General features: G+C 34.7%; 1 protein-coding gene across 1 annotated transcript in view; it reads left to right on the top strand.

Moving 5' to 3' along the window:
• Positions 1–14757, top strand: part of large2 (LARGE xylosyl- and glucuronyltransferase 2) — a 106104-nt gene that overhangs the window by 2555 nt on the left and 88792 nt on the right. The gene's annotated exons all lie outside the window — the stretch shown is intronic.

Below are 14757 nucleotides of genomic sequence, written 5' to 3' on the forward strand. Positions count from 1 at the left end.
ACTATTTTTGTATATTATGTATATTTCTTTAATTTTTTTAAATCAACATGAATCAGGGTTGTTACAGTAGATAAAAAGAAAATATTTTCCTATATATATAAGACTTATTAACGTATTTACTTAAGATATATCTTTACACATAAATAATGGGTAGAAAATGTAATACAAAGTAAATATTTTCCAGATTACATTTAAACTAATTGTCTTTGTAAAATGGCAATATAACAGATGTAAGCATGTCTTCATAGTATCATGTTTTTTTAGCTGCCATTATATTTTTGAAAAGGGGGTCCAATGTTTGACAACCCTTGAAGTAGATAATATTGAAACCAATGTTACATTAATGTGAAATATTAATGTGATGATATTATTGTCATAGTAACATATTGTCTTGTCCTCAATTCCAATCTCATAAAGTTAATGCTACATCTCCTCATCACTGTACATATCCATGTCTTCAGTGTCATTGCTGTTCATTTTCTGAGTAAACTTCTCTGCAAAGCTTCATGAAATATGAGCAGGAGAATGTAAAGTAGTTTTAAAGGCTTCTTCTGAACAGAGCCAAAGCTTTACTCTTCCTGTAATAGTGCTGACACATTTCTGTTGGTTTTGCAGGACATTTACACTCATTTTATAGCCTGCTGAAACGACAGCGAGCAGTATACTGACAGCACTGAGCACAGTCTCATCGCTCATTCTTATGTCTCTGAAGTTGTCGTCACCTCGGGTTGTGAACGGGCTCTGTTTGTGATCGTGATGGTGGTCACCAACTGTGTACACACACATGACTAAAGCTTGGCTTAGGATGATTAGATGCCCACTCTTTATCCTTCTGCACCACACACACACATACACACGCACAAGGTCTGACAGATGGCCTTCCTTGAGAGAAAGACAGTGATCCTTTATCACCTTGTCCTTTGTAGTATCAGCAGCGTAGTTTGAAGAAATGAAACAGGCTCCCTGATTGCACCAAAAGGGCAGTTTGCTGACAGAATTGCAAGGATAGTGACCCACAGAGAGACGCCGAAACAGCGTGTTTCTGATTCAAATCACATTTTCGCATTCAAATTGCTCCTTTTCATCCTTCTCTGGATATTCATCTGTTCTTGCTTCATCTTTCTCTCTTTGTCACTCTCAGTAAATGTCATAAATTCAGTGAGACTCATATTAATATGGGCAAATTAATTAGTGGATGGGGTTGAAGTGACCAGAGGTGGACAAAAATAGTAGAAATTGTATTGTATCTTCATGGAAACTGCAAAATACTTTAAACACTAAAAATTGACAGACTGACAGATAGATAAATGGAAAGATAGATAGATAGATAGATAGATAGATAGATAGATAGATAGATAGATAGATAGATAGATAGATAGATGGGAAGAAAGATGGATAGACAGATAAATGGGAAGAAAGATGGAAAACAAAATAGTAAAATAAAACGCAAGCATATTAATAATGGCTCCCTGATGCCCACAATTTATATACCCAACAATATAATTGCGAGAGAAAGCATTAAAATATAGTGTTTTCCTCTCATCTCGTATTTATTCACTTTAGGGGTTCCAAAGTACGTTTAATTTTCTTTCCGAACACGGTATTTGGATTCAGGAAAGTGTAAAATATTGTAGATTTATTAGGAAGTTAATAGATAATAGGAACACTGATTTCTTAAATCAGAACTACCCATACTATAGACTGATTAAAAATCTAAAATTTATGAATCGATTTTCAATCAAACCGTGACCCCATGAATCTATATGAATAGAATTAGAGGTACTAAATGATTTCCATCCCCGATAGATGGAACAGATAGACAGAAAGACAGGTAATGAGGGAGATAGATAGACGGACGGACGGACGGATGGATGGATGGATAGATGGATGGATAAATGGGAAAAAAGATGGTCAGCTAGATAGATAGACAGATAGACAGATAGATGGACAGATAAATGGAAAGAAAGAAGAACAGATAGACAGAAAGACAGGTAATGAGGGAGATAGATAGACGGACGGACGGATGGATGGATGGATGGATAAATGGGAAAAAAGATGGACAGATAGATAGATAGACAGGTAAAGACAGAGACAGAGGGAAAGCAGAACAGATAGACAGAAAGACAGGTAATGAGGGAGATGGATGGATGGATGGATGGATGGATAGATGGCCAGATAAATGGTAAGAAAGATGGACAGATAGACAGAAAGACAGGTAATAAGAGGGACAGAGGGATGGATAGATGGATGGATGGCTGGATTGATCATAGATAGATGAATGGGAAGAAAGATGAACGAATAGACAAAGACAGGTAATGGGGGAGATAGATAGACGGACAGATGGATAGATGGACAAATAAATGGGAAAAAAGATGGACAGAAAGACAAGTAAAGAGATGGATTTATTAAGATAAAAGGATAAATGGGAAGAAAGATGGACAAATAAACAAAAAGACAGGTGATATAATAAGAGAGAGCCAGAGGGATGGATGGATGAATGGATGGATGGATGGATGGATGGCTAGATAGATCACAGGTAGATAGATGGACAGATAAATGGGAAGAAAGATGAACAGATAGACATAGACAGGTAAAGAAGGAGATAGATAGACGGATGGACGGATAGATGGACGGATAAATCGGAAAAAAGATAGACAGAATGACAGGTTAAAGGGGTGCTATTATGCTTTTTCACTTTTTGAACTTTAGCCAGTGTGTGGTGTGTATGTTTGGGCATAAAAAACATATACAAAGTTACAAATCTCAAAGTCCACTCCAAACAGAGATATTTAGTTTTAAAAAAATCCCTTTTCAAGAACTACAGCGAAACGACTCGTTTGGACTACAGCGTTTGTTTTCCGGATGCAATGATGTCACAACGCGGTATCCCGCCTACAGAAATTCAATTCGTTGGCGGGTGGGGGATTCACCTAACTTTACCCAAGTACTAAGGACAGCCGCTTTTGGGATGCTACAGCAAGCTGTAGGTCGGCTCATTTAAACACAGCTTTAACTGAAGGGTCCACGAACTGCTCCGGTAGCCGTGCTGAAGCCGCGCCGTTCACGTGTGTTGAACAGAGGGTCCAAAGACACGCAGATCCGCAGCTGATGTAAACACGAACATTGACTAGTGATCATACGTGGACACGTCGGAGCCGCGCCTAGACGTGCAGTGTGTGGTAAGATATTTATTCATCATACACTCAGTGTAGATAGCTTCACTAGCCTTATGGTTTCGGGCATGCAAATAATTAAATACATTAGCACAATAATGATAATGTCACGAATCAGCGATCTCGCATGCTGACGATAGGATAAACAATAGCGTATTATTTACTCACCCTTCATGCATCCTAGGTGTATATGATTTCCTTCTTTCAGACGAATGCAGTCGGAGTTATATTAAATAAATTCTGGCACTCATAGAACAGCATAGACTGAAAATACGTCGATCCATAGTAAAAAAAAAAGTGCCTCACGGCCCGGGGCAGTCGGTAAAAGCCTCCTTTAGCAATCAAATGTGTTTTTGTAAAAAAAAATATCCATATTTAAAACGTAAGAATCACTTTAATCTAGTTTGTTGCTTTGGGAAGGGGCGTAGCAGGGTGGAACGCGGTCTACACTGTGTGCCAATCACAATGCAGTGGGACTGCTGACCAGTCACTATACATTTGGTTTTTCGGAAGGCGGAACCCGGAACTAATCGATCCGTTTGTGCCAGCCTGGGGAGAAAGCTATTATTATAATCTAAATAATGTGAAAAATAATGCGTTTTTCAAACAACTAAGCATGAGAGCATGTTCAAGGACACCCCAAAAACAGAATAAAGACTTTGTAAAGGAGCATAATAGGACCCCTTTAAGATATATTAATTTCCTGTAATGTTCCCCCCTTTTGACTTGTCTCGCATAACGTGTGTAAAGTTGGTTTGACAGATCTGAAGGTGTGTATGTGCTAATTTTACAGCCTGAGGTCACACACAGTGATTAATATATCATAAGCTCAGCCTCACCGGTACATGCAGATATCTGTGACCTCTCAGTCTTAATGGAAAACCTTGCCACAGGTCTCGTCACTAACACTAGAGGCCTCTCTTTATTATGAGATGAGTTATGCAATGTGAGACTCTACAATGCTGTTTTTAGCACTGAGGTCAGTTACAGCAAAGGAGCTTTTGATGGTGTTCAAAAGGGCCGAGTTTTAGGTGCAGTAACGTATAATCCCACTCACGTCAGCTGAAACATACGAATAAAGACTGAAGGTGAGTATCGTGAATAGTGTTATACAAGACAGCGCTGAGAGAAGAACTCAAGTGACCCTGAATAAGGATTGGCTTTGCCGCCCACATCCTGCTTCAATGTACACAGAGAAACGCACCGAGAGCATTAATGACTAGCGGGTCAGCACCCATGACACACCGCCGGTATTGGTGCAGTCCAGAAAAGCTGTTTTTAATTGATTTTCTGCTTTCACATAAAAGTAGCAAGAAAACGAATGGTCTTGTGACAAATTTTCAACTTCACTGTCCTCGCACATCTTTTTTCGGCCTTTTCTCCTTGGGATAGTGAAGGCTGACGGGAAATTATAGAGGAGGAATGGGGTCAGGCGTAATGAAATATACAGATTTTATGCATGCACTGCAGCCCATGCGTGTCAGAAGCACATACGCTACAGTTGTGCTCATCATGTGTTCACTTAGTTGAACAGTTGAACACTGATGATCAACATTTATTGAACACAGATATCGGTAATACTTTCTATGAAGCCCATATTTATAATACATTATAAGGGTATTCAAAAGATATTATAATGAATGCATAATGCATTATAAAAAAAATGATAATATGTTATATCATCGTATGAATATTCATAAGAACAGTTTTAATGTATTATAATATTTACTTATTTGTGGTTCTAGCTTTTAAGAGTATGATGATTTATAACACACAGGGAACACGTTGCATGCACTTACAATGGATTATATTTCTCATAGTTATAATTACTATATGTCTCATATCTTACCATCTTTCTTATGCTACTTTACTTAAAGCAATCAAAGACCGCTTATAAGTATAGTAATAATACTAACATTTGATTTTTCTTAAACAGCCATAAAATCATATATCAAATCAGGTGAATGTGCAATATGACACATTTCTTTTGAATTATTTTCATTGTAATATCAGTTTGATTATTTGCAACTACATGTCAACTAGCAGTCAATACAGTATTAGTAGTATATCTGCTAAATATATGCTAACACTTTATTTTGATGGTTCCCCAACAGACAAACTGACTATAAGTAACTTTGCAAGTACGTTACTCTAACCTTAACCTAAGTCTACTAATACTCCAATGAGAGTAAGTTGACATGTAGTTGCAGAGTTGCTTATAGTCAATAGAGTAAAGAGACCATCAAAATAAAATGTAACCTAACATATAAACATTGCATTTTTTTTCAGTTGAAATTAACTAGCTCACATCAAAATTAATATTAGCCTCAAATAACACTCACACCTAACCACTTACAAGATGTAGTAAGAAACTGTGCAGATCTTAAATAAACAATGTCAAGATATAAAGCATTATATTATAATTGTTATGATTATTTATAAGATGATATAACATATTATGAGTTTTTTTTTATAATGCATTATGCATTTATTATAATGCCTTAAAGGATTAGTTTACTTCCAGAACAAAAATGTACAGATAATGTACTCACCACCTTGTCATCCAAGATGTTCATCTCTTTCTTTCTTCATTTGTAAACAAATTATGTTTTTTGAGGAAAATATTTCAGGAATTATCTCCATATAGTGGACTTCAATGGTGCCCCCAAGTTTGAACTTCCAAAATGCAGTTTAAATACAGCTTCAAAGAGCTCTAAATGATTCCAGCCAAGAAAGAAGGGTCTTATCTAGCGAAACGATCAGTTATTTTCTAAACAAAGTGACAGTTTATATACTTTTTAACCTCAAATGCTCATCTTGCGATGCGCATGCGTAGTCTGTGTAATTCGGGTCAATACAGCTAGGGTATGTCGAAAAACTCCCATCTCGTTTTCGTCTTCAACTTCAAAATCGTCCTACAAAGCTGTTTTACCTTTTTTTTGTAAAGTATTTATGATCTTCTTTGTATGTTCACTTTGTAAAAACTTCTGATTTTGAAAACTAGATTTTTCAGGATTCATTTCAGGTTAAAAAGTATATAAATAGTCAATTTGTTTAAAAAACAATCGATCATTTCGCTAGATAAGACACTTCTTCCTCGGTTGGGATCGTTTAGAGCCATTTGAAGCTGCATTTAAACTGCATTTTGGAAGTTCAAACTCGGGGGCACCATACATATCCATTATATGGAGAGAAATCCTGAAATGTTTTCCTCAAAAAAACATAATTTCTTATGACTGAAGAAAGAAAGACATCAACCTTGGATGACAAGGGGGTGAGTACAATATCTGTAAATTTTTGTTCTGAAAAGGAACTAACCCTGTAAGAATACACTATTATAAATATGGACTTCATAAAAAGTGCTACCCAGATATCAAATACTTTTAAGGTTAAAAAAAAAACAAAAAACATTTGTTTCTGTCCTTACCAGTATGTTTTTAGATGTGGAATAGAAGTACAGTTTATGATAGAGGCAGTGTACTTTAAAAGAATATACCTAAGTGCAAACTGAATGTATTGTCACTTAGTTTACCCAAAAATGAATATTCTGTCATTAAATACTCACCCTCATGTTGTTTCAAACCTGTAAGTTAAAGTAAATTAAAGGCTTAGTTCACCTAAAAATGAAAATTCTGTCATTAATTACTCACCACAGTTTAATATATTTTTGATGAGGCGCATTGTGTGGAAAAAAAAAAATCCTATGGAAGTCAATAACATCAAATGTTTGGTTACCAACATCCTTCAAAATATCATCTTTTGTGTCCAATGGAAGAAAGAAACTCGCTTTCCTTTCCTATTCTTTTATATAACAGTTTGAAGATTCGTCCTTGCGTTGACAATGGCATAGTTATTTTATCAGGCATTTGAGTTCTTGTTATGTTGAAAAGTTGAATATGATGAGTCCATGATCAGTCAGAGAAGGAGAGGAAGTGATGTTCAGAATTAAAAATTGATATTCGCCTAAACATTAAATATTTAGCCACAAACTACCTTTGTTTCCTTGTTGTACAAGAACGCAACATCAAGCCCCTGTCAGAACAACATGTCTGACTTGCTTTCATCTAACACCAATACAATGCTGTCTACGATTCTTTACTGAAGACATTTGCCCAGCATGAGTAGACAAACATTACATTTAACAAAAGCCCTCCATAACCCTGCTTATCATCACATCATTCCTCCCTTTTATCCAGAACCCAGGGTCAGAGAAGGTGGTGTGAGAATGAAAGGGCCAATGACAAAGGTCATTGTTTGTTTTTATTAAAGTCTGGCGCTCTTCAAGATCCTGGAGTCATTTTTGAGGAGCCACCAGCATGTGCCTGTGTGGTTTTGACCAGTTGGATGACCCTTTAGTTAAATTCATGACACAGGTTCTGCATTCACATTCGTAACCCCCCTCTAGCTCGTTTACACATATAAAGGCCCATTGTGTGCGTAAGAGAGGCCGATCACAGTCTTGTGTTGTTTGATTTCAAGTAGGAGCTGCCGTAACTGTGAACGTTTTATGGCATTTGTATTACAACATACTGGCTCTGTTTTTCTGTGTATTTTGCTTACATATCCTCTTGTGAAAAAGAAGTACACTTTTGGCATAAAAGAGTACAAATTATGGAAATAATAAACTTTAAAAGAATATGCACAAGAAAATTTAATGCAATGTTTGAAATTACAATGAAATGAAAATCAAATTGTAAAATTACTTTTACAATTGCTATATAGCATATCATACCCTATATATACAGTCAAGCCGAAATTATTCATACCCCTGGTAAATTCTTTTATTCAACCAGCAAGTTTTTTTGACCGGAAATGACACAGGCTTCTCCCAAAAGATTATAAGATGATGTACAAGAGGCATCATTGTGGAAAAAAAATATATTTCTCAGCTTTTATTTACATTTGAACAAAAAGTGGCATGTCCAAAATTCATACCCTTTGCAAACTGTCACAGTCTATGGGAAAATCCAAAGTTCTGCTGGTGGCAACATCTCAAGGCAGACAGTCCAACGGACACTGCACACCGCTGGGTTCCACAGAAGCAGGCCAAGGAGGACACCACTTCTCCAGATAAGGCACACAGTAACACTTTATAATAACGTTCAGTTGTAAGTCATTTATGAGTGGTGAGTTAATGATAAAATAATGATTTGCAAAACATTCATAAATGTGACCCTGGACCACAAAACCAGTCATAAGGTTAAATTTTACAAAACTGAGATGTATACATCATATGAAAGCTCAATAAATAAGATTTCTATTGATATATGGATTATGGATATATTTGTTAGGATAGGACAATATTTGGCCGAGATACATCTATTTGAAAATCTGGAATCTGAGGGTGCAAAAAAATCAAATTACTGAGAAAATCACCTTTAAAGTTGCCCAAATTAAGTTCTTAACAATGCATATTACTAATCAAAAATTACATTTTGATATATTTACAGTAGGAATTTTACAAAATATCTTCATGGAACATGATCTTTACTTAATTTCCTAATGATTTTTGGCATAAAAGAAAAATCTAAAATTTTGACCCATACAATGTATTTTTGACTATTGCTACAAATATACCCCAGCGACTTAAGACTGGTTTTGTGGTCCAGGGTCACAAATGTTTAATAAGTGATATGCTAACAATTTGTGTATGTTTTGCTAATTCCTTTACAAGTTATTTACAAGTTATTAGTTAATGATGAACTAATCATTTACAAAACATCACTATGCATTCATAAGTGATTAATAAGTGATATGTTAGTATTTTTATATGTTTTGTAGATTAAGTTATAAATCATTTACAAGTGATTAGATAATGATGAACTAATAATTTACAAAACATGATTATACGTTCACAAATGATTATTAAGTAATAGGCTAACAATTTACAAATCATAATTTATCTTAAAAAATAGCGTATCATGACATAATCAAACGGATCCTTAGTAAGTGGTTAATACGTTACTAGTTAATATATTATTTGTCACTTAAAAATAATTAAAATATCAATCATTTAAATGTTTATCCTTCACTGAAGATCGCATCATGAATAAATCATTTACAAATCTTTCTGCATCCCCTAATCTAAAGTGTAAACAATTCATCAGTTGTAAATGTTTTACTCATTTTTCAAAGGTCTTTCACCCAGTGTGTATACCCACCTGATACCCACACAACCTAACCAGCAGGTTTGTAAAACATTTACACCTGATGAGTAGTTTACACTTTAGATTAGGGGATGCAGAAAGTGTTGTAAATGATTTGTTTATTATTTATTCATCAGCAGCTTTTGAATACTTTGTAGTGTGAATACTGCAATGTAAGTGCTGACTGGTGAGGGTAAAGATGTTTTCTTTGGCAAACATGAGCGGCGCCCCAAATGACGCACTATACACTCTGCACTAATGCACTTTGCACCATGTAGTGTATGAATTAAGGTTATTTAGTATTTTATAACGCCCTAATCTGCTGATTGTTTTCTTTAAAAAGAGACCTACCGTAGATCCAAAGTGTTCATGAATTACAATTTAATTTCGGATAAACTTAAAAAATGGGGGGTGACAGTTAAGGGGTTAACTAGTGATTTTTAACCATTTACTAAGGATCTGTTTGATTATTTCATGATATGCCATTTTTCAGATAATTTACGACAGATGGGTAAATCGTTAGCATAGTACTTACAATAAAATGAACATATCACTTATTCATAATTTATAAACACATAGTCATGTTTAGTAAATAATTAGTTCATCATTAACTAATTACTTGTAAATTAATTTGTAAATGACTTGTAAATTAATTAACAAAACACAAATACACAAATTGTTAGCATATCACTTAATAATCATTTGTGAATGTTTTGTAAATGATTATTTCATCATTAACTAATCACTTATAAAAGACTTACAACTGAACGTTATTATAAAGTGTTACCAGAAAAAGACTTCTGGTCTTCTGTTTTATGGTCAGATGAAACAAAAATTTAATTGTTTGGCCAAAATAATGTAGCCTTCATCTGGCGTAAAAAAGGAGAAGCCTTCAACCCTGAGAACACCATCCCCACTGTCAAACATGGTGGTGGGAACCTAATGTTTTGGGGGTGTTTTTCAGCCGGTGGACCAGGGAACCTAATCACAGTAAACGGCACCATGAAAATGGAGCAATACATTAAAATTCTCAACAACAACATCAGGCAGTCTACAGAGAAACTTGGCCTTGAGCACCAGTGGACATTTCAGCATGACAACGACCCAAAACACACAGCAAAAGTGGTGAAGAAATGGTCAGCAGACAAAAACATTAACATTTTGCAGTGGCCCAGCCAGAGTCCTGACTTAAATCCAATTGAGAATCTGTGGAGGGAGCTAAAGATCAGGGTGATGGCAAGGAGACCCTCCAACCTGAAAGAGTTGGAACTCATCGCTAAAGATGAATGGGCAAAAATACCAGTGGAGACATGCAAAAAGCTGGTCAGCAATTATAGGAAGCGTTTGATTGCTGTGATAGCCAATAAAGGCTTTTCTATTGATTATTGAGAAGGGTATGAATAATTTTGGACATGCCACTTTTTGTTCAAAAGTAAAAAAATAAATAAAAGATGAGTAATCATTTTTTTCCACAATGATGCCTCTTGTACATCATCTTATTATCTTCTGGGAGAAGTCTGTGTCATTTCTAATTAAAAAAAAAAAAAAACTTGCTGGTTGAATAAAAGTAACTTTAAGTCAGAATTTGCCAGGGGTATGAATCATTTCGGGCTTGACTGTAGCATATGATTTGCTATATAGTATATGATACCCAGGACCACAAAAATTATTGCTTTTTTCTTTATGCCAAAAATCAATAGGATATTAGATAGGGATGCACCGATATGAATCGGCCGATCATTCTTGCGCGTTTTGTCAGTAAAGCCGGTTCTGTAATCAGCGGTAAATGCCATCAGGTGCGTGATTTCACGTTGAGCCGTATATACTACACACAGCCGTTGTTTGCCGACGAGCTGCGGAAATCAATGTTCATTATCAGTGTGAAAGTGCGCAGCTCGTCAGTGAACAACGGCTGTGTGTAGTATATACGGCTCAACGTGAAATCACGCACCTGATGGCATTTACCGCTGATTACAGAACCGGCTTTACTGACAAAACGCGCAAGCTATCGACCGATACATATCGGTGCATCCCTAATATTAGATATTTGGTAAATTTCCTACCGTAAATATATCAAAACTTAATTTTTTGATGAGAAATATGCATTGGTAAGAACTTAATTTGGACATCTTTAAAGGTGTTTTTCTCAATATTTTTATTTATTTTTTAGTTTTTTGCACCCTCAGATTCCAGATATTTAAATAGTCGTATCTCGGCCAAATATTGTCCTATCCTAACATTACCCCATTCTTAAACGTAACAACTACTGTATTGATTAGCAGCAAACTAGGTGTTTATTGAGGCAAAAGTCACAATTAATAGTTAGTTGATATATATAGTGATATATTAATGGTTTATATTAGTTAAGTTTATATCCAACTTTATGAAAGCTGTATCATAATAGAGTTTACAGCAGACTACTTAATAGTTTTAATGTGATTGTACTATATGTATGCAGGTAAAGTGGGACATAAAGGGTAAAGTGAGGGATTAATATACGGTAATTAAATTTTTTGACAATATAACAATCTAGCAGTTGAGATTTTACAAATATTACATAACACTTAACATCAGTGAACTGCGAGTACAAATTATGGAAATTATATAATTCAGAAATAATATACTTCAAACGAATATACTCAAGCAAATTGAATGTAATGTTTGAACACTTAATTGCATGTAATTTACAATGAAACGAACATCAAATAGTAAAATTATGACACTTTGATTATGAGACTGAATGTACTGTATATTAAGTTTCATAATAAGAAATGTCATAATTTTATTGTCTAAATATAGTTATAGTGTACTGAAAAATGTACTGACAAGCATTTATGGTAAACTAAAATATGCTTAAATATGTCATTTCTGTTGAAAATTCTTTGTCAGGTATATGAATATGTGTAATTGCACATTTGTAATGATGAAGTTGTAATTTAGTACATTTAAAATGTATTACCTTTAAATGTAATATTAAATATTAAAATGTAAATATCAAAATAAAGCGTGACAAAAGTGGATCCCACTATATACTAGGTGGCCTTAACTAATATGTACTTACATTAAATTAATAATTTGATACAATTTCACTGTTTTCACTTATACTTGATTGTACTTATATTTAAAAAAAAAAACATACCAGTATGTAAGTAATTTCTGTAATTACATTTATAATTACACTGTTGACCCATCCCTTACACCTTAACCCACTCCTAAACCTGCCCATACCACTAAACCTGTCCCTAACCTAATCTGTAATAGCAGCAAAAGTGTTTAGCAATATAATTTGAACACAATAAGTACATTGTACTTTTTTATGTAAGTACAAAGTAGTTAAGGCCACCTAATATAAAGTGGGACCCAGGAGTGTATTTGAAAACTTTCAATTTGACATTACTACGTGTACTTTTTAATTAAGTGTACTTAAGTGTGTTAAGAAACAGTGTACTGTCTTTAAGTACACTTAAGTGGGAATTTATTTCATTAATATTGTATTATCTTCAAGTATAGTTAAAAAAAAAAAAACTTTCAAGAATCGAGGTACACTACAAATGCATAAGCGATACAATTAAGCGCACTTTATTTTCATAAGAGAGAGCTTTGTTTGAGCACACCAATCTGCAGCCTACTTCATGCTAGCTTGTTTTTGAAGCACATCCACTTCATTAAATGTTTAGCAAGACAAAAAATGTGTGATGATGCCCCCTGGGCCCTTTTTCCATTTGGGTACAATCACAGGTCCACAGTCAAAATGTCTCATCCCCCACAATGCACCAAATTGCAGCTATAATAAGCCACATTCATTGGTTTTCTCCACATGTGAAGGCAGATGAATGAGAATAGAGAATATGGCTGTCCTGGGGGATGAGGAGCGGGGCCCGGCCCCTGCAGTGAGCTCTCAAAGGACGCGGCGGAGAGTTATCTACAAGCCTCAATGCCCAAATCTCTCCGCACAGAGAGAGCTCCCTGAAGTCTTGGGAAAAAGCTTGTAGTGTGCCTATTGTTAAAGGACGTTCCACAGTGTGATCTGATATTTGTGCGCTATTGCTTTTCTTTTTATCGGCATTGTGAAAGTACACAAATTAATGTGTCACAAACTGTTTGCAGAATGTCTTTACTGTCGTGTCAAGTCAGATTTATTTGTATAGCGCTTTTCATGGTGCGCATTGTTTCAGCTTTACAATCAATCAAGTATTTGAGATTTGCTGAATAGTATGTATTGCACTAATGTACTGTACATGAGTATATTGCATAAAAAGTACTTGTCAAAAGTTTGAAACATCACAATTTTTAAATGCTTTTCAAAAGTTCTGCTCACCAAGGCTGCAATTATTTGAAAAAAAAAAAAAAAAAAAAATAGTGCATTCAAAACGTTTTTTTAAATGTTGATAATAATAAAAACCCTTATTAATAACTGATCACCAATAATAAATGAGCAGCTAATCAGCATAGAATGATTTCTGAAAAATCAAGTGACATTAATGATGCTGAAAATTCAGCTTTGATTACAGGAATAAATTAGAATTGAAGAGAAATAATTTCAAATTGAAATAATATTTCTCAATATTACTATTGTTACTGTATTTTTGATCAAATAAACATCGCTTAACATGAGTATACTGCATGTACAGTATGTGGATAAATTTGGACATACTTGTACCTTCATATAAAGAGCTGGGTGATAATATTGTTATATTATGCGAAAATGTATAATCCGGCTCTTGGGATTTGCTATATAGTATATGTGACCCTGGACCACAAAACCAGTCATAAGTAGCCAGGTATATTTGTAGCAATAGCCAAAAATACACTGCATGGGTCAAAATTAATTTTCGTTTATGCCAAAAATCATTAGGATATTAAGTAAAGATTATGTTCCGTGAAGATATTTGGTAAATGTCCTACCGTAAATATATCAATAAATCTGGAACCTGTTTCCCTCAGGTTCCAGATTTTCAAATAGCCGTATCTCGGCCAAATATTGTCCTATCCTAACATCCATACATCAATAGAAAATTGACCCTTATAACTGGTTTTGTGGTCCAGGGTCATATATAGTTTACTAGCACATTGGCTGATGTTAGTACTTCTAGAGCATAATATTAATGCTTTATTCTGCATGACCATATTTTAGATCCCTTAACTACTGTATTGATTAGCAGCAAACTAGGAGTTTATTGGTCAAAAGTCATAGGTAATTGTTAGTTAGAATTAAACCTTAAAATACTTTTTATATCTAACTTTATAAAAGCTGTTTCATAATAGAGTTGACATTTTTGTGACAATATAAACAATCAAGCTAACTGAGATTTGGCATCTAGCAGACTACTTAACGGAGTAGTTCACTTTCAGAACACAAATTTACAGATAATGTACTCACCCCCTTGTCATCCAAGATGTTCATGTCTTTCTTTCTTCAGTCAAAAGGAAATTATGTT

The sequence above is a fragment of the Garra rufa genome, chromosome 11 (assembly GCF_049309525.1).
Source record: "Garra rufa chromosome 11, GarRuf1.0, whole genome shotgun sequence".
NCBI lineage: Eukaryota > Metazoa > Chordata > Actinopteri > Cypriniformes > Cyprinidae > Garra > Garra rufa.